The following is a 24,244-nucleotide window of genomic DNA, read 5'->3' on the forward strand; positions in this document are numbered from 1 at the left end:
GAAAGTAATCTGAAAAAGAATGAATATATGTTTATGTAAAACTGAATCACTTTGCTGTACACCTGAAACTAACACAACATTGTAAATCAACTATACTCCAATAAAATTTTTAAAAAGGACAGTAGAAAAGAATAAATAAATAAATAAATTAAATGTAAGTAAAAATGCATTGTTTTATCCTTTCACAGTAATATTTAATACAGAGTGAAGAATAGATGTAAAATATACAAGTTATAAAACATACAATTTAGTTTTGCTTATTTTTGCATTTTATAAAAACATCACCATACAGGTAGCATCCTGAAACTTCCAACATTGTAATTTTAAAAATTTATCCATGTTGCTGTGTATAGTTTTAATTCATTCATTTACACTACTACAGCCTATGGTGACCTTATCACAACTTACTATCCATTGTCATGCAGATAGACAATTTGTGCACATTAAAAAAAATTAAAACAAATAGAGGGCTTCCCTGGTGGCACAGTGGTTGAGAGTCTGCCTGCCAGTGCAGGGGACGTGGGTTCGAGCCCTGGTCTGGGAGGATCCCACTTGCCGCAGAGTAACTGGGCCCGTGAGCCACAATTACTGAACCTACGCGTCTGGAGCCTGTGGTCCGCAACGAGAGGCCACGATAGTGAGAGGCCCGCGCACCGCGATGAGGAATGCCCCTGCTTGCCGCAACTAGAGAAAGCCCTCACACGGAAACGGAGACCCAACACAGCCAAAAATAAATAAATAAATAAATTAATTAATTAATTAAAAAAAATTAAAAAGAAAAAAAAAAAAGAAGGGAGTTCCAGGGACAGCCCCCCTCTTAAAAAAACAAAAACAAAAAACAAATAGAATTGCTATGAACGTTCTTGTGCATTCCTGTACCCAAGTTCAAAAGTTTGTTCAGAGATTATACTAATAGGAATGGCTAGAGGATAGAGAATTTTAATGTTCAGTCCTACAAGACAAAACCAAAGGCTTTCCAACTTTGTTTTATCAACGTACACTGCCATCAGCAGGTAGTTCCATACGACCCACATCCCAGCCCATATTTGTGCCAACTGTTCAGTAAAATGTAGTTTCTCATTTTGTCCTTAATTTGTACTTTCTCATTTTGTCCTTAATTTGTCTTTTCCTGATTTTTATGAAACAGTATACTTCTCTGTATTAGTTGTCCATATGTACTTAGACTTCTGGGAAATTTCTGCACATCTCATTACATTATTTTTGTTACTTTAAATTTTTAATTAAAAAAAATTAATCTGTATACTAATCCATCCTCAGCTCTTTATATTCCTATTGCCTTCAACCAAGAGACTTGTCTTTTTAGTTTTGTTACAGTGTTTATTTTTAAATTGACACGTTTTAAATTTTTATATTGTGAAATGTATCAATTTTTTCTTTACAAATAGTCTTTCTGAGAGTTTGCTTAAGAAATATTTTCCTCCTTCAGTGCTGAAATATTAATTCCCTTTTAGTTAAAAATTTAAAAAAATATATTTTCCTATTTAATCTATCTGAGATCCATTGTTTTGTAAGGTATAAGCATCACTCTTTTTTATCTTTCTTATGAACATAACTTTCTGTTTCATTTATTTAATACTCTGTTTTCCTCCACAAGTTTTTGATTTCATCTTTGTCATATATATAGCATTTTCATTTATCTAGGGGTAAGTCTCCGGGTTCTCTACACTTTTCTAGTGGTCGTTTGTTTTCTATCCTTGTGCTTACATTGCATACTGGAAAAGTTGCCCCTCCTCATTCATTATTAGTTTCAGCTTGTCACATTTATCATACAACTCTACTGAAATTTTGTTTGAAATTATAATAAATCTATAGATCAATTTGAAAATAACAGATACCTGTATGATACTGATATTTCCTATGAATGAGCATGGGATGTTTCTCCATTAATTTAGTCCTTGTTCAAAGTTTTCAGCAGTTTTACAGATTTCTGCACAGAGGTCTTATATGTATGTTTTCAGATTTATTCTCAATAATTTGAATTTCACTGCTGTTGTTACTAATGTTATTTAAAATTCCAATATTTAAATTGTTACTGTTTTAGAAACACAGATTATATTTGTACTGGAACTTTTTTAGAAACACAGATTATATTTGTACTGGAACTTTTTTTTCTTATAATCTTAAAAAAAATTTTTTTTTACATATACATGTATCTATTCTTTTCCAAATTCTTTTCCTATTTATGTTATTACAGAATATCGAGCACAGTTCTGTGTGCTATACACTAGGTCCTTGTTGGCTACCTATTTTTTATATAGTAGTGTGCACATGTCACTCCCAAACTCTCAATTTATCCCTCCCCCCCGATCCTTCCCCCCTGGTAACCAGAAGGTCATTCTCTAAGTCTGTGAGTCTGTTTCTGTTTTTTAAATAAGTTCATTTGTATCATTTTTTTTAAGATTCTGCATATAAGCAATATCATATGATATTTGTCTTTGTCTGACTTACTTCACTTAGTATGATAATCTCCAGGTCCATCCATGTTGCTGCAAATGGCATTAGTTCATTCTTTTTAATGACTGAGTAATATTCCATTGTATATATGCACCACACCTTCTTTATCCATTCATCCATTGATGGACATTTAGGTTGCTTCCATGTCTTGGCTATGGTAAGCAGCACTACAATGAACATTGGGGTACATGTATCCTTTTGAACCATGTTTTTCTTTGGATATATGCCCAGGAGTGGGATTGCCAGATCATATGGTAGCTCTATTTTTAGTTTTTTAAGGAACTTCCATACTGTTCTCCATAGTGGCTGATACTACAAAGCTATAGTCATGAACACAGTATGGTACTGGCACAAAAACAGAAATATAGATCAGTGGAACAGGATAGAAAGCCCAGGAATAAGCCCATGCACCTATGGTCAATCTATGACAAAGGAAACAAGACTATACAATGGAGGAAAGACAGTCTCTTAAATAAATGGTGCTGGGAACACTGGACAGCTACGAGTAAAAGAATGAATTAGAACATTCTCTAACACCATACACAAAAATAAACTCCAAATGGGTTAAAGACCTAAATGTAAGACCAGACACTGTAAAACTCTTAGAGGAAAACATAGGCAGAACACTCTTTGACATAAATCGCAGCAATATCTTTTATGAGCCATCTCCCAGAGTAATGGAATTTTTTTATAGTTATAGAATCTGTCAGGTTTCTCATTTTTCTTGAGTCACTTTGACTTGTGGTCCCTAACTTCAGGTTGATGTGCTCAGATAGAATTCTTCACCTTGCTTCTGGCCCCAGGCTTTACCTCTAGGCTAGTACTACTCTTGGCAGCTCACTTCAGGGGAGCTCTTCTGAACTAAACTTGGCTCCCACTGCAGTAGTTCAAGCTCATATTTTAAGAGAGGGCATGACCTTGGCAACCTCCTCTTCATTTGTAAGACAAGTGACGACCCAAGAAACGTTTCTTCTGCAAGTGGAATTTCCTCACAGACATAATTCTGGAAGCATAGCTATATTGTTTGTTACTAAAGTTAACATTTTAATCTTAAGAGAGGCAGCACAGCATAATTCTTTTTTTTTTTTTTTTTTAAGTCTTTGAATTAGACCCCTAAATTTGAGTCTAAGCTGCATCATGTATTCTTTGGATAAGTATCTGCAAATTGTGTTTTTACACCTCAATTTTCTTACTTCTAAAATAGGAACAATAATAGTACTCTTGACATAGGGTTGTATGGATTGAGTTAATATATATAAAGCAAATACAATAGTGTGTGGAATTTAGTAAAAAATATAGAAGTATTTGCTATTATTACTAAATTAGTTTCATTTAAAATATGTTTAAGTAATTTTTGTCCCGGAAAATATTTTTCATAAATGTTACTATAACCTAATATAACTACTGCAGGTGAATGAGCCACTACCATAAATATTTTCTTATTTAATTTTCTGATTGACTCACAAATGGATTTTCCCCTTATAAAAGTATTATGATTGTCTATTATTTTCTTGTCAATGACAGTTTGAAAATACTGATTTTGTAGCTAATAATTTGTCATTAAAATGTTTTCTTTGAAACGTATTATCAGAAATCAAAAAGTTAAAGTAATAAATTCACAACTACATAAATGACAGTATGGCAAAAAATTTTCTTTTTAAGATTTTAGGCATTTTTTGATACTGGTCTGTCTGCTTTTGACATGCTTAAAATGCATCAGACCACTTTTTTTTTTTTTTCAGGGAATAAGCTTAAGATAAAATAAATTATACTGTATTTGCTTCATTTCTCTGTAATTATTTTTACTATGTCATTAAACTTCCCAGAAAAGTATAAAACGTAAGTAAAGCATCAAATAATGAATAATAGAACATTTATTATTTAATAAAAATGATTTATGAAATAATTTTTAAAAATATGATTTTGAAACTAAGTCCTACTTACATTGCAAGAGCAGTCTCAGTCCACATAAATACTTCTTGAAATTAAGTGGGTCAAACACAGTGAGTCAATAGTATATAGATAATTATATTTATGTGTCCTTGATATTTAATATGCATAGTGCACAAGTTGTTTTGTTTATCCAGTCACTATTTGATGAACATTGCATTAATTCTAGTTCTTAACAATTATAAATAGTGCTTCTATGAGCATTCACATAAAAGTCTTTGTGTTGAAATAAGTTTTCGTTTCTCTTGGAAAATGTCCTAAGAGTGAAAATGCAGAGTTATATAATAAATAATTGTTTAACAGGAAAAGACTCTGCCAAACTACTTTCAAAATGGCTATACAGCTTTGCCTTCCAAACAGCAATGTATGAGAATTCTAGCTGTCCCAAGAGAGGGAAGAGACAATCTACAGGTTGACAGAAAATACTTGCAAATCAAATATTTTAACAGGGTTTAGTGTCCAAAATATATAAAGAATTCTTAGCTCTCAACAAAAAAAGACAAATAAGCCAATCAAAAAACTGTAGGTCTAACTCTCTTCCCACCAAGATGTCTATCGTTGTGCCATTTAAAGCCCTACATGGGGCCAAGGGCCACGTCAGGACAGGTGAGACAAACACCAGCAAGGTGTATAAAGGGAAGCTCATTGAGGTGAAGCACAGCATGGGCAGGTAGATGTCCAACATCACAGTCCAAAGACAGCCTAGTGGCACAGCTGGAGCAGGTGTACATCCATGGCAGCAAAACCTGCCTTCCGATTTTGCCTGACATGTTGAAAAACGCACCCATGTTAAAGAACATGAAAAATAAAAACCAAGGCTCTGGGGCTGGCCAGGGAAAAACTGCTATTCTGAAGGCCCAAGTGGCATGAGAAGAAGAGAGAGGAAGAGGATATGGAAATATCTTCCAGAAGCAAAGATAATTTTATCTCTGGAATGGAACTTTGCCCTTATTTTTGCTTGTAGGTTATCTGGGTTCCAGGGTGGAGGTGGGGCTACATGCTTATGTATATGTCCTAGGTGTTTTATTTGTTTGTTTATTAGTTTTTGACATCTTTCTCTTTAGGTCAGGGGAAATGTTTAACTAAATAAATATGGGTGTTTTTTTTTTTTTTCTGAGGAAAAAAAAGATGAAGTTGGTCAAAAAGTGAAAATTCCAGTTATAAGATACATAAGGACTAGGTATGTAACGAACAACGTGACAACTATAGCTAACAGTGACGTACGATACATAGGAAAGGCTGTTAAGAGAGTAATTTCTAAGACTTCTCATCACCAGGGGAAATATATTTTCTCTTTTCTTTCTTTTCTTTTTGTTGTATCTATATGAGAAGATGGATGTTAGCTGAACCTATTGTGGTAATCCTTTCACAGTATATGTAAATCAAACTATCATGCTGTATGACTTAAACTTACACAGTAACATATGTCAATTGTTTCTCTATAAAACTGGAAAAAATAGGCAGAGGACTTGTATAGACATTTTTTTTAAAAGATATACAAAGAGCCAACAAGAACATGAAAAGATTCTCAGCATCATTTGTCATTAGTGAAATGCAAATCAAAATGACAGGGAGATACCACTTCACATCCACAAGAGTAGCTATAATAATAGTAACAATAATAATAATAATAGAAATGAAACATTACAAGTGTCAGCAAGGATGGGGAGAAATTGACTGGAACTCTTGTACATTGATGGAGGGGATGTACCAGGGCAATATGGCGCTGGCACTGTTGAAACAATTTTTAGCGGTTTCTCAAAAAAATTAAATGCAGTATTACCATCTAACCCTGCAATTCCACTCTTAGCTTATATACCAAAAGAATTCAAGACAGGTAGTCAAACAAATACTTGTACATGAATGTTCATGGAGGCACTATTTGCTTTAGCCAAAAGGTGAAAACAATTCAGATCTTCATCTACAGATGAATGGATAAAGATCATGTGGTATATACATCCAATGGAATATTATTCAGCATAAAAAAGAATGAAGTGCTGATACATGCAACAATGTACATGAACCTCAGAAATATTTTGCTAATCTCAAAAAAAGCCACACATAAAAGGTCACATATTGTGTTATTGCATTTATATAAATATCCAAAATAGGTAAAGCCATAGAGACAGAAAGCAGATTAGTGTTGCCAGGGGCTGGGGCGGGCGGCGGGCAGCGGGGGGTGGGGGTGAAAAATGAGGAGTTTAAAAGGTATGGGTTTTTCTTTGGAGGTGATGGAAATACTTCCTACACAACCTACATAGAGATGGTGGTTTTACAACATTCTGAATGTATTAAATGTCACTGAATTGTGTATTTTAAAATGGCTAGTAAGTTTGTTCACAGAGTGATGGTCTTACGTTTGCCACAGCAAGAGAGGGCAAGCCCAAATGCTCAAGAACATTTGAATCTTATGCCAGCATCACGTTTGCCAAAGTCCTATTCAACAAAGCAAGCCATCTGACTAGCCTACATTCAAGGGGTGAGAAAATAGAATCCAGATCTTGTTGGAAGGAACTGTAAACTCACTTTGCCAAGAGGTGTGCATACAGGGATGCGAGGAAGTATTGTGGCCATTTTTTTAATCCACCCACCACAGTAAAATGGTTTCTCCCAAAATAAATATCATAATTGCAATACAAATAAAGTAAATGCTTATAACTAAAATGCAATGCTATGAAATAAATGCCTATAATACTATATACTATTTGTATATTATTTTCATACCATACTCAAATTAGATAAATAATTATGTTATTTGAGCAATTTTGCTAACACGTTATTACGTATGAACAAATCAAAAAAATCAAATCTGTGAATTTAAGCAATTTAAGCCAACCCAGCATTAATCTTTCCTCAACCTACCCTTCTCCCTTCTGCACATCACATGTCGCTAGCCATCTGGAAGTAAAGCGTGTCAGTGAACTCTGGAAAATAATCAGAAGCTAAGTTGACAATATAGTAGTTAAGATGGTTAATTTTGTGTGCCAACTCAACTGACATCCTCTGTCTCTTAGCCCAAGGAATTCAAAAGTTGTTCTTAGTAACTGTGAGAACTGAAGCACCTGACAATTAACTAAGTACTCAGATATTTTAGGATTTAATGGGTGGAGCAGTTTCCTGAGAATCCACATGTGTAAGCCAAGTTATCTTTCTCACCCAGATTTTTTTTATGCTTTGAGTTTTAAAAATTTCTCCAGGCTCTTGTAACTTGAGTGAAAGTGGCATGTCCTGAAACCTAGTTTGTTGCCAGAGATCTACTTTCAATCTTGTATCTAACAGCAGTTTGCTTTGGGGTTTTGTTGTTGTTTTATTTTTGCACGTGTTTGTTTATAATGTTTCCTCCCTTCCCCCTTCCCTCCCTCTTTCCCTCCCTCCCTTCCTTCCTTCCTTCTTTTCTTACTTTCTTCTTTTCTTTCTTCTTTCTCTCTCTCTCTTCCTCCCTTCCTCCCTCCCTCCCTCCCTTCATTCCTTCCAGCCTTCTTTCCATTGCTTGCTTTCCTGAAAGCATTTAAGTGAATTCTAAAGGTTTATGCAGCACTTAGACAATTCAGCCTTGATGAGATGCCCCAGAATAAACCCCTCTGTGATTTCATGGCTGCTTTTGTTTTTTTCCAAGAAGATTGTTGTAGAAAGAGGCTGAATGACTTCTATTTTATTTTCCAACTTCTTCCCTGCAATCTTTAAATGAGTGTGCAACTGGAAACAAAAATACTAAAAAATATTCTCACAATCGTAGACCTTTTTAGAATACTCTATTACAAAGTATGATCTGTAGAACTCCTTGTCACCTAGCTTCCATTTTTTAAATATGGAAATCCCTGATCATCCAGCCAAATGATTAGTCCCTCTTTACATACTGACATATATCCACACCTCTTGTCTCTCCTTCCAGGCAAAGAGAACAGGCATACAATACTTAAAGTTTTAGCAATTGGAAAGATATCCTTTTCTCTCTCTCCTTCAGACTATGTCTGAGGGAGCTGTCTACTGCAACAGTTTTGGTGGGTGACAGTATATCTTGCAGAGCCAACTAAGTTTGAAATTTTAAAACTGTGCATGTCAGCTGAAAGGAAGGTGGTAATACAGCAGAAGTAAGATACTGGAACGATCAGTTGTCAGCTCAGGCAAGTATTCGTGTATTCAGGAGTTCTGGGAGCCTTTCCCTCTATGTAACTAGTATGCCGGTTCTACTTGGTGATGATATATTGCTAGCCACTAATACCTTTATTGTTTGAAACGTCCAAAGAAATGCAGTTTTTGAAGAGCAGCTTAGACTTTAAGGCCCTATGGAGATCAATCAAAGAAGGAGACTGTGATCCTCAAACAGAAAATAGTTATTTGAGAAAAAGGGCATGTTTGTGCTCCAAAACTACAGTGACCTTCAGTGTAATTCTCCAATTAAACCTTGCTACTGCCTCCAGAGAGAATCTAAATTTGCCACTTGTTGATTCAAATGTCAAGTAATAGAGCTGTTTGTTATGCAGACAGGACAGTGGAGAGTCTTTCTCAACTCTGAGATCACTTAAACCAGGCAGCCTTACAGTTTTCTACAATAAATAGGTTGGGGAAGTGTTTTCTAAATGTGCCAAACTATTTCTTTTAAAATCCCAAAGACCCAACATGTTTTTACCTTTTGCTCAGTACACTGGATTCAAAGTTTAGAAAACTTCCATTACTTTCATTTTGGAAGGATGTCACAGTATTCCCCAGACCACTGGATTCCCAGAAATTTCAATAAAGGGAAAGTCCATGAATTTTGAAGGAGTTTTGCTTCCACTCTTTGGAAAGCATATCTCTTTTAAAATTATGGTGAAATATATATTAAAAGAGAATATGTTTAAAGAATAATAGTAAATAAACACCTCTGAACTGAACAATGCCAGTACTTCTTTCCTTCTGCATGACCCTCCTTGATTACATGTGCCTTTCTCCTCCCAAAGAAAACAAATGTACTGAATGGTATTAATTTTTCCCTTTCAGTTTTTGGATGTTATCACTTATGAATCCATTCTATATAAACTGTTTAATTTTACTTTTTGTAAATGGAAACTACTATATATATTATGTATTACATAATATTATACATATATGTATTCTATGACTCTTTCACATTTAAGAGATTCATTCAAAAAAAAGAGATTCATTCATATTAATGCATATAGATACCATTTATTTATTTTACCCACTATATTTTATTATACATGTGCATACAGTATGTTTATCCATTTTACTGTCCATAAAGATTTGGATTTTTTTTACCTTTTCCTGAACAAGTTTGCTATCCCCTGTTATACAGTGAAAAAACAACCAAAGAATGTAATTATTAGATTATAAGATTCAAAGTTACTAGTTAGTGCCAAAATGTGGATTACTCTACAACCTATACAGGTTCAGAAATTGTTGGAAATTATACTGTTTACCTGACTACAGGTGTGAAATGGATTTCTCATTGTAAATTTACTTTGCATTTTCTGATTATTAATAAGCTTGAGTGAATTTTAAAATATTAATGGACCACTTTTCTTCTCTCCTGAGAAATGTTATATTAATTATTGTCATTTTTTCTTATTGTATATTTTATTTTTTTAAATAATTTCCACATATATTTGGTATACTAATCATTTAAAGTTGCAGGTACAAATATATTTCCCCTTCTCCCAGTATGTGGCTTGACTTTTGATCAACTTAAGATCTTATTTTAATAAATCAATTATTCCTTTCATCATTTGTTCTGTGTGTCTTACTGAAGCAATTCTTCCTTACTCCAGAAAGGAATTATTAAAGAAACAGAAAAACTGAATCTAAATTTTATATAGAAGAATGGTCTTTTCTCAGGATAGACAAATAGACAAAGGAAACGAGATGAATGTTCCAAAATTACAATGAATCTAAAGATTGTTTTCACAAAACAGACATTTAATAATACTGATACTTCTAATCCAGACATGGTATATTTCTGCATTTGCTTATATTTCAATCACCGTATTCTCCATAATAGTCTTGCACATACTGAGTTACAAATTTTTTATACATATTTAGTGACATTTTTTTCTTAGATTTAGATATATATCCTAAAATATACCCCCCCACACACACACACAATGTATGTAGGTATGTATCTATCTAAATATGTTTTTCAAATGGTATTTTTTAAACTTTACTTACTACTTATTGCTGGCATATAGAACTGCAAATCAACTCAATTTTAATTATAAATTTTGTATTCAGCAGTATTGCTAAACAAATGTATTAGTTCCAGTTTTTTTAAATTTATTTTTATTTTTAATTTTTTAAATTAGTTCCAGTTTTTTTAAGTTTTTAAAAATTTAATTTTCTTTTTTTTTAACATCTTTATTGGAGTATAATTGCTTTACAATGGTGTGTTAGTTACTGCTTTATAACAAAGTGAATCAGCTATACATATACATATATCCCCATATCCCCTTCCTCTTGTGTGTCCCTCCCACCCTCCCTATCCCACCCCTCTAGGTGGTCACAAAGCACTGAGCTGATCTCCCTGTGCTATGTGGCTGCTTCCCACTAGCTATCTATTTTACATTTGGTAGTGTATATATGTCCATGCCACTCTCTCACTTTGTCCCAGCTTACCCTTCCCCCTCCCTGTGTCCTCAAGTCCATTCTCTACGTCTGCGTCTTTATTCCTGTCCTGCTCCTAGGTTCTTCAGAACCTTTTTTTTTTTTTTTTTTAGATTCCATATATGTGTTAGCATACGGTATTTGTTTTTCTCTTTCTGACTTACTTCACTCTGTATGACAGACTCTAGGTACATTCACCTCACTACAAATAACTCAGTTTTGTTTCCTTTTATGGTTGAGTAATATTCCATTGTATATATGTGCCACATCTTCTTTATCCATTCATCTGTCTATGGACACTCTTATGTAGACAATTTTATCAAATGCAAATAATGAATGTTTATTTACATATTTTTTCAATTATTAACATTTTTTATTCTATTATTACAATGTACTAACCATAACCCTAGAATAAATAGAAGTAGTAAATTAATGTCATTATCTTTTTCAAAATCTTAAGAAAGTGCTTTTGACATTCCCATTATTATGTAATTGATGTAGAGATTTTGTAGATGTATTTTATTTGATTAGTCTTTATTCATAGTTGCTATTAAGATAGGTTGTTGAATTTTATCAAAACATTTTAATCCCACATATAATAAAATTAAAGATAATGTAGTGATTTCAATAACAGATTGTCTAGCGCTGAAATTCTACTACATACTTGGAGAAAATCTATGTGGCTGAGATGTATTCTCTTTTGTGTATAAATTGTTAGATTTGGTTAAATAACTTGTTTAGGATGTTGACATCTGTGATTATCAGTAAATTTAATTTTAAATATTTCTTCCCCATAATGTCCTTTAATGGTTTTGATACCATGTGTACTAGTCTCATTGAGGCTGTCTTAGGAAGGTGTGGTATTTTCCTTTGTAAGAGTTTGTGTACAAGTGGAATTAACAGTTCCTTAAATGTTTGATGAAATATGCCTGTAAATCCTTCTAGAAGCCTGATATTTTCTTGGTAAAAAGTTTTTAATTACTAATTCTATTTGTTTAATTACTATAAGCTTGTTCAGATTCTACAATTCTCGGTACGTCAGTTTGTTAAATTGTAAATTTATAGTAATTTTCCATCTATTTTATTTACATTTTTTAATATATTGCCTATAATTATTCACAATATGCACTTTTCTATTTAATTTTGGTGGCATTGATTGTCATATCCCTTTTTTTAAAAATTGTATGTTTGTCTTCTCTCTTTTTTCCCTTAATCACTTAGACAAAATTGCCTATATCATTTCTTTTATGAAATAAATGAATTTTCACTTAATTTTTATTATTTTTTCTTTTGGCTTTCTGTCAGCATATTTTGCCTTAAGTATTTGAACTTTGTAGCTCATATGTTTAGCTAATTATCTTGATGCTGCCTTCTCTGAAAATTGAGCATTTAGAGTTAAAAACTCCCTATACATAATGCTTCAGCTGTATCCCACAAGTTGTGATAGCTATTATTTAAACATTCATTTATAAATCAATTACAGAAATTGCTTCATTTATTTCTAAATCAAGTAAATTATACTGAGTGTGAGAATATTGTGCTGTCATGGTGGATATGTCTGTTTCATTCAACAAACATTTATAATGCCTACAGTGGGCTAGGTTCTGGGGCTACAACAGTGAACAAACACTGGGAAACAATGATTCCTGCCCTCATGGGACTATTGTAATAGAGAGAGATACAAAATAAAAATACTAAAAGAAATAAAATATATCATTGTTAGAAGGCAGTACTTTCTATGAGACAAACAAATAGATAAGGTGAATGGGTGGCGCCTGCTGGTCAAGAAGACAGGTTTGTAATTACTCAGAGTAGATCTTGCTGAGGATGTGATATAATCTGTGAAGATGACAGAGTGAGCCATTTGTTTCTATGAGTGAAGGTCTTTTTAATCAAGAAAAAACACAGTGCAAAGGCCCAAGGCTTGAGTATAACAGGCATATTTCAAAGAGGTCACTGTGACTGAAATAATCACCAAGATGGAAAGTAATTAAAAGGGACTTAGGAAAAAGAAAAGGATGATTGTCCCACAATGTTGGTGTTTTGATGTTTTATTGGTTTTCTGTTTTTGGTTTTGTTTTTTTTTAGCAGGGGATCACACTAGATGGTACGATAAAATAGATGAAAAATTATCATGGCGCCTAACCAGAATCTCAAAGCCAGGAAACTGGAGGGAATATGGAGAAAATGGCCATTTGCAAGTAATCCCCAGGTCTCCTAAGTTTTTAGCAATACAAAGGGATTTTTTATAGATCTGGAAAGTTTGAATTTTGAGAGCAGAGCTAGAGCCACAGAAATAACTATTTATTAGCCTCTTATCTGGTATGTATTTTAACCTATTCTACCTCAAAGAGTTGACCTGGGGAACATCAGTTATTTGTTTTTGTATATCATCACTTTACATACTTAACAATGCGTCTTGCCCACAGGCAATCAGTACTAATTATTTTATTGAAACTATCATTTGTTAGGAATTTTTGAGGGGTTGAATTCCTCATCAATTATATGATGCTCTGCAGAAAAATATAGTCCAACCCATCTGAAATGGATGCAAAATCATTCACAAATATTATATTATAAACTAAAGCCAACAAAACAGTCTAAAAACAACTCAAGTGTCTGTAATAATTCTTAGCTTTAGATTTCTCATTTTTAATTGGAATTCAAATGATTTTAAAAGCTAACTGACAAAACTGTTTGGGGGAGTCAATTAAATAATGTGAAATAAATGGTTCTATAACCATTTGGTAAGATACTTATTACCAAGTTATTTTTAAATGACTACGGTAAGCTTTTAATATAAAAATATTTTAAAGTATTTTTAATCTTACCATATCTTTCAGGACTAAGGTATGGGGTGTCTACAACTTCATTGCTATTACTAATCAGATTATCACAGAATTTATAATAGTAATATTTTCAGTTTTGAGTTAAGCTAATCAGTGCAGTATTTTTTAAAATAAATGTTTCAAATTTCAATTTTATATACTTAAAAAACATTGCATAAAGCCAAAGAGCATATTTTGTGCAAATTTAAATCCAGGACTTAAGAATAAAGTGATATAATAAAGATGTGGAATCACGACTAAAAAAAGAAAGATTGAACTAAAAAAATTATGTATATACTGAATTGGAAAGTCCTTCAGTGTGCTGGTTATTTTCCATCTAGTGTACTCAGAGCTTTCTCTGTATCCACCTGACTACTATGGCCTGAATCTTAAGCTCTCTTGTCCTTGAACGCTCAGATTCTACTGAAGGGAGGTGCTGGCCAGAGATTGCAAAACAGCAGTAGGGAGGGAATGGCTGTTTATCCCACTCCCTTGTCATATGTACACCGAAGTCTTCCCTCTCCACATGATCTTACTTTTTAGTGTGGCTGTTTTATTTAATCAGCCCCTTCTCTGAAGCCCCTTCTCAGCTGGCCATAGTGCTTGCTGGGTTCCATTAAAATCACTCCCTCCTCTTGCCCCTACAAACTTGGAGAACTAACAACTTCCTGATGTTGCTGATCCCATCCCTTCTGGTTGTTTGAACTCTGCCCATTTCCCTGTAAAAGATCTTTGCTATTAGTTCTTTAAATGTGGCATCTATTTCCCATCAGTATCCTAACCAATACATCTTCCTTGAATGGGTGATTCCTAAACATGGTTGCCATTCAAAACATTTGGGAAGCTTTGAAATAACACAGATGTTAAAATTTACATTAGGAAAATGATGAACCCTACTTCCAGACCAATTAAATCAGAATCTCCAGGGGTAGGGCTTGTATATAGATATCTTTTTAAAGTTTCTCTATGTACTATCAGGGTTGAGAAAACTTGCTCTAAAGTTTGGAGTCTCAAGCAGACTAAGATCCTTGGTATATTAACTCAGAAGAGAAACCTGAAATCTAAACCCTCCTTCTCTCGGCATTCATTTTATCTATTAAACATGCTTTATTGTCACTTTGAGTAAATATAAATGTGTGAATTATCAACAGATATGCAGGAGAGATAATATAAAGGTAAGATTTATCATGAAGTATTGTAGCTAATTATTAGAAAGATGAAAATTCAGCAGATTCTACACTTCATAATGTAGAACAGATATTAATATGCTGTATGTTGTAGCAGGCACTCAAATATGTTTTTAAGAGTGATTGAATCTAAATGGCATGTGAGTATTAAATGTGTTAGTCACTATTGGGCCCCTTATTCATTAAGTTAATTAAACTGGTTATGTTCAGAATTTTACTATCAAATGATGACACACGAGATAGTGTCTGGGGCTGAATATCATTTCAGCAGCACGTTTTTCTTGGCCACTCACCTTTTCAACAGCTTTCATGTTCAGTCAATCACACACGCAGATATTATGTGTGTACCTACTATGCAGTATTCCATTCATGTTTGCGTTTCACATGTCTCTTGGTATTAGCCCTTTCTTTTTTATCTGTCAGTGCTGATAATATGATTTTGTGTTATATGCTCATTGAGGATAAAACCATGCCTATTTCTGTTGCTATGCATATCACTTTACAGTGTCCGAAATATATTAAATTCAAGCATTGGTTACTTATAAACCTTATTTCGACTGAATAACTGCCTGTATCTGGAGAGCAATAGATATTTTATATATATGGCATGAGCAGTATAGATTTTAAAATACATAATCATTAAAAATATATCTGGAAGGAAGTATCTTTGAGTAGAATAATAAATTACCAATCTTAAAATTTGCAGTATTTAAAAAATTTTCCTCAAAGAAGAATATAGCAACATTGCATTAGATGTACCCATTTAGAGAGTCTAAAATGCTCTAATGCCAGAAGTTTCATGTTACAGTCAAAATGTCCTAAGAATCAGAGAAGATTCATCCCCGCAAAAATATTCCAGAAAAAAAACACGGTGTGAATAGGGATCTTGTCTGAATTGTTCAAAATTAAATCTCCTGCATCTACAAAATTTCTTTAAACAAGCAAACAAAAAATGAATGCTGACAATGATAAAATAAATGAATGGATTAATTAATTAATTAATTAGTGGAAAATGCCAATCATGAATATAGATAGATATGGAAAAGACAAAAAACAAATAAACATCATTTCACATATATAAATTAAAGGATACACTGAACCTTTTCCATGTATTATCTTGCATAACAACTTATTTAAAGGCACTGGAAGCAATATGGTAATGAATTTAGGTGGCTGATCCAAAAAATATTTTCCCTCTAAATGTACTATTGCACCTTCTATATCTTACCATAACAACATATGCATAGCTCTATGCTAGTCTAACTATGGTGCCATTATCTAATTAATTCTTGACCTCTACCACTAGATTATGAGAATACTTACACCAGAAATCCTATTTTTTTTTTAAGTTATAAACTGTAGTCTCTGGAGTTCTAGTGCCTGGATTCAAATTGTACTCTGCTCCTGATTAGCTGTGTAACCCTGCTGAAGTAAGCTGTTTAATTTATTTAACCCTCACTGTGCTCTCCTCTAGAGTGGGCATAACATTAGCACATACCTCAGACAACTTAGCAAGATATATCATGACAAATAAGTGTCAAGCTTTTAACTCAGTACTATAGTAAGCATCCAATAAAGTTGGTCATTATTATTATTATTCCAAGTACCATGGCTGTGTTTAGCACATAGTGGACACTAAAAATAGTTTTCTTAATTAAACAAGCAATTGAATGAAGGAATGAAGGAATGACATCAGACCTGAAATCCCAACCCAGGAATCATTAAAGGATCAGACACCAAAGACAATGATAGTGTTTCTTGAAGGTCTATGTCACTGTGTCCTTATTCCTGGGAGCAGCATGGACGGTCTTTGTTGCCTAAAGTGGTGATTCTGAATTGGAAATCAGTATATCATAATTTTGCTTAATCTGTTCTTTGATACCTATTTCAGGACCAAAAAGGAATGTGTGGTCATGATAATGACAAGAAATATAAAATCTTGATCAAAGCAAGAGATGGACTATAGCTTCTTGGCAAGGAAAAGAGGGTAGAGTTGAGACTGGAGATTTAGTAACACACAGGTGGTTTGTGTAGGTGTCTTTGTTACTTGGTTTAGAATACAGCTGGGCTCCTGGGATGCAAAGACATAAATACCCTTGGGAGGGATTGCATAAGATTTAGCTAAGAAAATGTAAGTGCTTATTTATCATTTTGACAGGTTACGTTATTTTTTGAAGGAAATTATACATTGTCACTTGGTACCTGTAATCTAAATATGAATGATCGTAAATAATAAAAAAAATATTTGGTTTAAAGCACAGTTATTTCAAGTTCTAGAGAAGAATAGAATTAATTTTCTTACAATATAATCTCCTTGTTTTCTTTGTAAATATGTGTATGAGTTTATTGATTCATGACAAAATTGCCTACATTAGCTTCCAGTAAGTTGAACATCTAAGTCTATGGGGAATTTTAAGTACAGAGCAAACACCATAGCTCTCCAATGGTTATAAACTGTTATGGAATGTTGGTACTGTCTTGAGACTTTTGGTCCTCTGGCAAGCAATTAAGATTGGATTTTAAGAATAAATTGTGTCAAAGAAATTAGTACAAAAAGAGAAGTCGTAACAGAATTAAAAAAGATGAATCATGGCAAGGGTTGGGAGGAGGGCTTTCATTAAACAATAAATACAAATGGTAGTTAAGAAACTTTAAAGACAAACCTACTTTTACTACTTACAGAATATATTTCATAGATTCACCTGAGGATATAAAACTGATGAATTTCCCTCTGGGCTTATCCTTGAACAACAAAAAAGAAGTGAATTTCCATTTCCACAAGAGACACTGCAAAACCTTGTTATTTTTTCTTCACATCACAGTAAGTTATCCTTTGATCTTAGCTGCGTAACATCCTTGTGATTGTCATTAGTTCTTTTTAAAAAGTGCCTCTCCACACATGGGTAATTGAGTCTAAATATTTGGAGTCAGTTTTTCACATTTAAACTCTGTCAAAATGCCTCTAGATATTAGCAAATAAATTTCATCCTTGCTGAATTAGTGACAAAATCACTACCTTACTGTTATCACCTGGAAGCTCACAAAGATTCAGGCAGAAATTATTTTTAAGTAAGTAACAGCATTCAGGGCACAGAGTACTGATACAAGATAAGGCATGGGATGACATTTACTGGTTTCTACTGGTTTTCTTCTCAAGAGCTATGAAGTCAGTGAGATTTTGGTAAATGATGCTTGTCTCACACTGAGAGAATATATATTCCTTCAGACTACTGTTCCTCGTGTAGTGCTCATATCATTTAGATGGAAATTTCGGTTAAAAAACACCCTACATTATCTAGTGCATCTGGCACTTTTTACTGTTGTTGTTGTTCTAATTCTTTTTTTTAAAAATTTATTTATTTATTTATTATTTATTTTTGGCTGTGTTGGGTCTTTCGTTTCTGTGCGAGGGCTTTCTCTAGTTGTGGCAAGCGGGGGCCACTCTTCATCGCCGTGTGCGGGCCTCTCACTATCGCCTCTCTTGTTGCGGACCACAGGCTCCAGACGCGCAGGCTCCAGACGCGCAGGCTCAGTAGTTGTGGCTCACGGGCCTAGCTGCTCCGCGGCATGTGGGATCTTCCCAGACCAGGGCTCGAACCCGTGTCCCCTGCATTAGCAGGCGGACTCTCAACCACTGCGCCACCAGGGAAGCCCCTCTAATTCTTACTCCTATTCTTGTTCTTGTTATTTCGGGAAGAAAAGTGATTGTTTGTTTAATTATGTCAAGACATTTTTGCAATATGAGTTTTAGGAAACAAACCAGCAGTGAAATTGGAAGAATACAAAAATGGACCTTATATTTTACTTTCTTATATGAAAAAATTTATTATTACATTATAAATATTTGAATTTTTAATTATGATGCAGAATATCAATGGGTTATATAAAGTTTTAAAGTATTCAGTCATATAGGACACCATCTGAATTTTTGAATAATACTTAAGTAAAATAGAACTAGAATTATTTCAATTGTGGTATTTTAAAATCGAATCCACCATGGACAATATATTAGGATTTTAAAAATCTATTAAAAACTTACAAAATCAATTAAAAACTTGGCTACAGTAACAGATAAATCTCTTTCATCTTCATGGAATCTCTAATTTCTCATAAACAATCTGGAGCCCTTTACTGCTTTTCCTGTTTAGTTTCATATCTCACCTTTGGAGTATTGACACCTTATTTGGAGTCAGCAGATGTTCATTTGATTTTCCTTCCCTATCCAATTGCTCCATCTTCCTCCTTTATAGTGTAAAGACCCAGCTTATTCTTCACTTGTCATATTATGTTATTCCTTGCCCTCTACTTCTCCCTATCTCTGAATTGCAGTGCCCTAATTGTTTCCTGCCTAGCATGCTGCCCTAATTTTTAACAGCTTATTTTACTGTCCTGTTTCTTTGGAGCTAAATCCTTTTGTCCTTCATCCATCTTTTCATTTGTATGTGTAGGTGCATGCACACATTTATTTTGGGATCAAAAAATTGAAAAGAACATGAAATGGTTACAAGGACACAAGAAAATACAAGATGATGTGTACCTTTCCTCTACTTTTTTCCCCAACATTTCTCTAATTTTATTATTTAAATAAAGGCACTAAATTTATAGAGCTCTCAAAGTACAGTATCTTTAGAAATATTTAGAATATTAAAGAAAACTGAAGTGCAAAGAACAAAAGAATGTGCTTTTTAATTATTTTATAGTCCAGGAAATCACAGTGTCAAAAAATTAATGCACTGTGTTTTCTATTATTTCCTAAAGCAAACTCTGGCCAACTGAATTTAAAAGTCATTAAGGTCAATTTAAAGAGTTCAAGAGTAGGCCCTTCAAAAAAATTTATATAAATATTAACATAATTTTTATTTTATTAAATAAAATACTAAGTTTAAGAGTGATAAGGGACAAAGGGTAGTTAGAACTTAATTTAAATTTTAGAAATTTAGATATGACTGGGCCTAGTGGTTATTTGATTACAAATAGGAAACTTGACTCCTAGGCAGGACAATGAGTTACACAAATTGCAAGAAAAGTTTACTAAAAAAATTTGGGCTTTAGAGATCCCTGACTCCAGACTGAGTTCTTTGGAATAAAGTATGTGGCTGGACTTCATTCCCCCATCTCTGTGATTCACATCCCAGAAAACAAACAAACACTAAGCAACGATAAAGTCAATGTGAATATTTTGTTTGGTTCCATATTAAATTTTACTATCTGGGTTGATATTTTTTGAGCAATGATCTACTTAATGAAGTCATTCTTAGTATACTGACATGATCATACCCAATATTCCAGATCATAGGTCTGTAAACTTTATCTATAGAGGACCAGGTAGTACATATTTTAGGCTTTGCAAGCTATCTGATTTCTGTTGCAATTACTCACCAGGCCTTTGTGGCACTAAGGCAGCCATACACAATATCTAAACATAAGAGCATATTTGAGTTCCAATTAAATTTTATTTATGGACACCAAAATTTCAACTTCATATCATTTTCCTGTGTCACAAACTATTATTATTATTATTATTATTTTTAATCTTACCTTTAAAAATGTAAAAATAACTCTGAGCTTGTGGACCATAGAAAAATTGTTCGTTCGTCAGATTGGTCCAAAACACTGTTCTTTCGTGAGTGGGAAAATCATAATGTTAGTTAAACATAGGAGCATGGTTGGAAAACTCAGCAGGGTCTTCTACTAAAAACATAATTTTTTTAAAAAAATCAGACTGATTTTGTTCTTAGAAGTATACAGAGTATGGATAAGGGAGACATACTCATTGAGAGTACATATTGTGTCAGGCACTCTTTAAATACATTGCAGGCATGCAAGCAGATGTGTCTACCACATCTGTGAGCTGGGGACTGAGAATAATAAGGCTAGTAGGAAAGGGTTAACTAACTTATCCAGGAACACTCAACTATTAGGTAATTGAACTCAGGGTTCTGATCCAAGCCTATTGGATTCTGAAGCCTAGGTTCATTCCATTTACTATACTGAAACAAATTTAATGTTAAATAAAGAAAATATATGCAGTTTGATTCCTAAGTAATATATGATACTCCTTCAAAAAAGTCCGAGATCGATTAGTGCTGACAGCATTTCAGATATCATTATACAGAAAAGGCTGCTGAGAAATTCCCCTTGCAAAGAAGATAAAAGCTTAGGGAAAAGGATGAAAGTATAAGCTTAGCCAAATCTACTCAATAAAACTTGACTTGCCCTTTTATGTTTAAGCAGCTGAAGGCCACAGGGTGGTCTGAGTTCAAACCTGCTGCTTACCCCAAGTGAAAAGCGGTCTTTAGGAGTGAAGGAATCCTTTGCACGTCTACAAACCTTGTTTATGCAAGCAGAGAACTGCTCTTCTAGGAAACTGGCAAAAACTGACATTTTCTTAGTTTTGCTGGCTCTGCAAAACCTTGTGCACAGCTGTACTCAAACCCATTAGCTCAACCTTTCAGAAAATCCTCTCACAGAAATTGCTTAGAGGTACATAGGCTGGCAGTTGCTGTGTGTTTTGAGAGCTTTACCTGTCGGAAACAGGCTCAGCATTCTTTTGCTTAATTGGTCTGTAGAGACTGGTCATTTTAGAGAAAGAAGTTCCACACCTCATAGAGAATGATATCTATCTCAGCCCATAATCAGCTAATTTAAAGAAAGGGAATACGAGTAACTCCTGTGGGTGCTTACCCTCCGCTCTGTGTTGGGATGGGGCGAGAGGGCTGCAGACAGCACATCAAGCAATGCAAGATTAAGGGGAAACTGGGACTAGAGAAGAACAGTTTTCAAAATACATGAAATCCATTACTTCAAAGTCCAGGCATACAGTTAGCTCTGAGCACATCAAAATACTAACATTTAAAACTGAATATCTAATTTTGATTACAGACCACTGAACTGTTGTATTTCACATTTAATTAAGCATTATCTACCACACAGGGTGATTTTCCTAAGATCAATGAATTTTAGCAGTGGAAAATGATCAAAAGGATAGAGAAAACGGGACCTTGAATCATAAAGATGTGCCACATAATGCTTGAGGGAACAGAGACGGAAAATACACACTTCCTGAGGCCCTGAGTCAGGTCTTTGTTAATGCACCTACTGACAATGTAACTTTGGGCAACCTACTTAACCTCTCAGGCTTCTATTTCTTTAACCTAAAAAATCAAACTCAACTGAATTGTCTTACATGACAAAATACAGTTAAAAATCCTCATCTCCAATCTTACCTGTCTACTTTCTAAACCAAGGCTTTAATTTGTCATGAGCTTGGTGAAGGTGCATCCGCAAGAGTTAATAGCCATGGATCAAACTACAGCTAGTCGTTGAATATGAAGAAAAAACAAAAAAAGCCCAGGAAATTACATTAAATAATATATCCTTAATGCTTTAAATATAACATTTAAATCTTACTATTTGGAATTAAAAGTAAGAAATAGTCCTTAAATGCATTCTGATGGCAAAAGAGTAAGAATATGTCAAGATGACTGATAAGCAATTATAATCTGAATATTACAAAAGGCTTCTATCATTCACCAAGTGGTTATTGAAAAGTCCAGAAACTAGAATTCTATTTTATTTTATAGTGAACACTCTTCTGAAAAATAAACCCAAAAAAATTATAAACTTTTACAAAGAAAAGAAATATCAACAAGAACTGTCTAAAATATTTGACTGTTTTCTTCAAGTCTCATTTTAGAAAATATTATAAAAGCAAGTTAAAATACTAAAAGGATACTCAGAGAGATGTCTTTAAAAATAGAGCCAGAATTATTAAAAATTGAAATAACCAGATATGTTTATAAAATTACATCATATAAGGGAATGATGATGACCATCATTTCAGATGAATCATGTGGTAAAAACTAATGCAACATAATACAGCAAATATGAAATGGGAAAACTCAAGACATGCACTATTAAGCTAGACATTTGAGCATTTCAAAGGCATAATAGGTGCTTAGAAAAATATCTGGATTATTATTTAATTGGCATACAAAATTTATTCTATTTCATCATGTGTATAAATAAGAATAGTTTACAATTAAAATAATATTCTATAGTTTGATATAAATTATGAGGAATATGTTTATATTTAAGTGATACAAAGTGGCCTGATGTTATCAGATACAAAATAATGTAATGGCAGTGTAAAATAAACGATTGTAAAGAAAAGGTTTTCATAGTCATTTAATAATTTTTAAATTAGTAGTAGAATATCTTATTAATCTCGAGGTTTAGATTAACATATGAAAAATAAATAAGCAAAAAGTGTGCAAGACAAAGCTAAAACAGGCAAGGAAGAATTTATTCAAGGCTATTGTATTGGAGGGGCCAGGAGATCATAAGCCATTTGAGTTTGCTAATTGGCCTTATACAAAGAAAAAGTAAACTTTCTTTTATCTTCAGGACTGGAGGTCCTTTTACAGCTTGGACCAGGCAGCCACTGAAGCTAGGCCTTTACCCTCCCTCAGACTCAGGGAGATAGGGTGCCATCTTCCTTGATTACATTTCAAAGGGAAGGCTCAGGTCCTTGAGAAAGACAGTCCTGGGTTGTAAAACTGCCCAAAGGCTTTTAAAAAGTTTTAAATATCAAAAGGGCAGAGAAGAACTTTACAGTTACAAGTTTTCTAAAATAAATTCTCTAAGAAAAGGGAGGTCAGAGGTCTAGATGCAGGAAGAAGGTTCTCTAAAAGTTTAGTCAAGCTGAGAGGACTCTTAAGGTCTTCTTGGTGAGTCCAGATAGTAACAAAGTGTTAATTTTTTCCCCAGACTCCATTATTAATATATCAATAGATACACCTTTAAGAAAACTACAGTAGACTGATAGCAATTCTGAGAGTCAGCAGGTGAGGCAGGGTGTTGTGGAGACTAGCCCAGGGTCAGCACAGTGACAGGTTCCAGAAGTGAGTTTTGATTAAGAAAGGCATCGATAGCTCAATAAATCAGAGGCAGACATGGCTAAGAAGGTAAAGATTAAAAGCAAAATTAATTAATTAATTAAAAGTAGTTTAGAGATAGTAGATTAGAGATAGACAAATGTGGAACTAGAAGAGCTGAAAGTTATAAGCAGATGATTCAATAATTGGCACACATCCTTGCAATGATTTTTATTTTTAAATAATAGCAGCTATTTCTAAAACCCCTGTGTTCTTTGGGAGAACTCCACGGGCCACACGCATACATGTGGTTGCCCAAACCTTGAAAATC

General features: G+C 33.7%; 1 pseudogene across 1 annotated transcript; it reads left to right on the plus strand.

The window, feature by feature from the left end:
* Positions 1-2,080: 2,080 nt before the first annotated feature.
* LOC309662129 (small nuclear ribonucleoprotein Sm D3 pseudogene) lies at positions 2,081-22,904 on the plus strand (annotated as a pseudogene). The gene has a single exon. The product of its transcript is annotated as a small nuclear ribonucleoprotein Sm D3 pseudogene (transcript).
* The last annotated feature ends 1,340 nt before the right edge of the window (positions 22,905-24,244 follow it).

The sequence above is a fragment of the Balaenoptera physalus genome (genome assembly GCF_965194825.1).
Source record: "Balaenoptera physalus genome assembly, chromosome: 5".
Classification (NCBI taxonomy): Eukaryota; Metazoa; Chordata; class Mammalia; order Artiodactyla; family Balaenopteridae; genus Balaenoptera; species Balaenoptera physalus.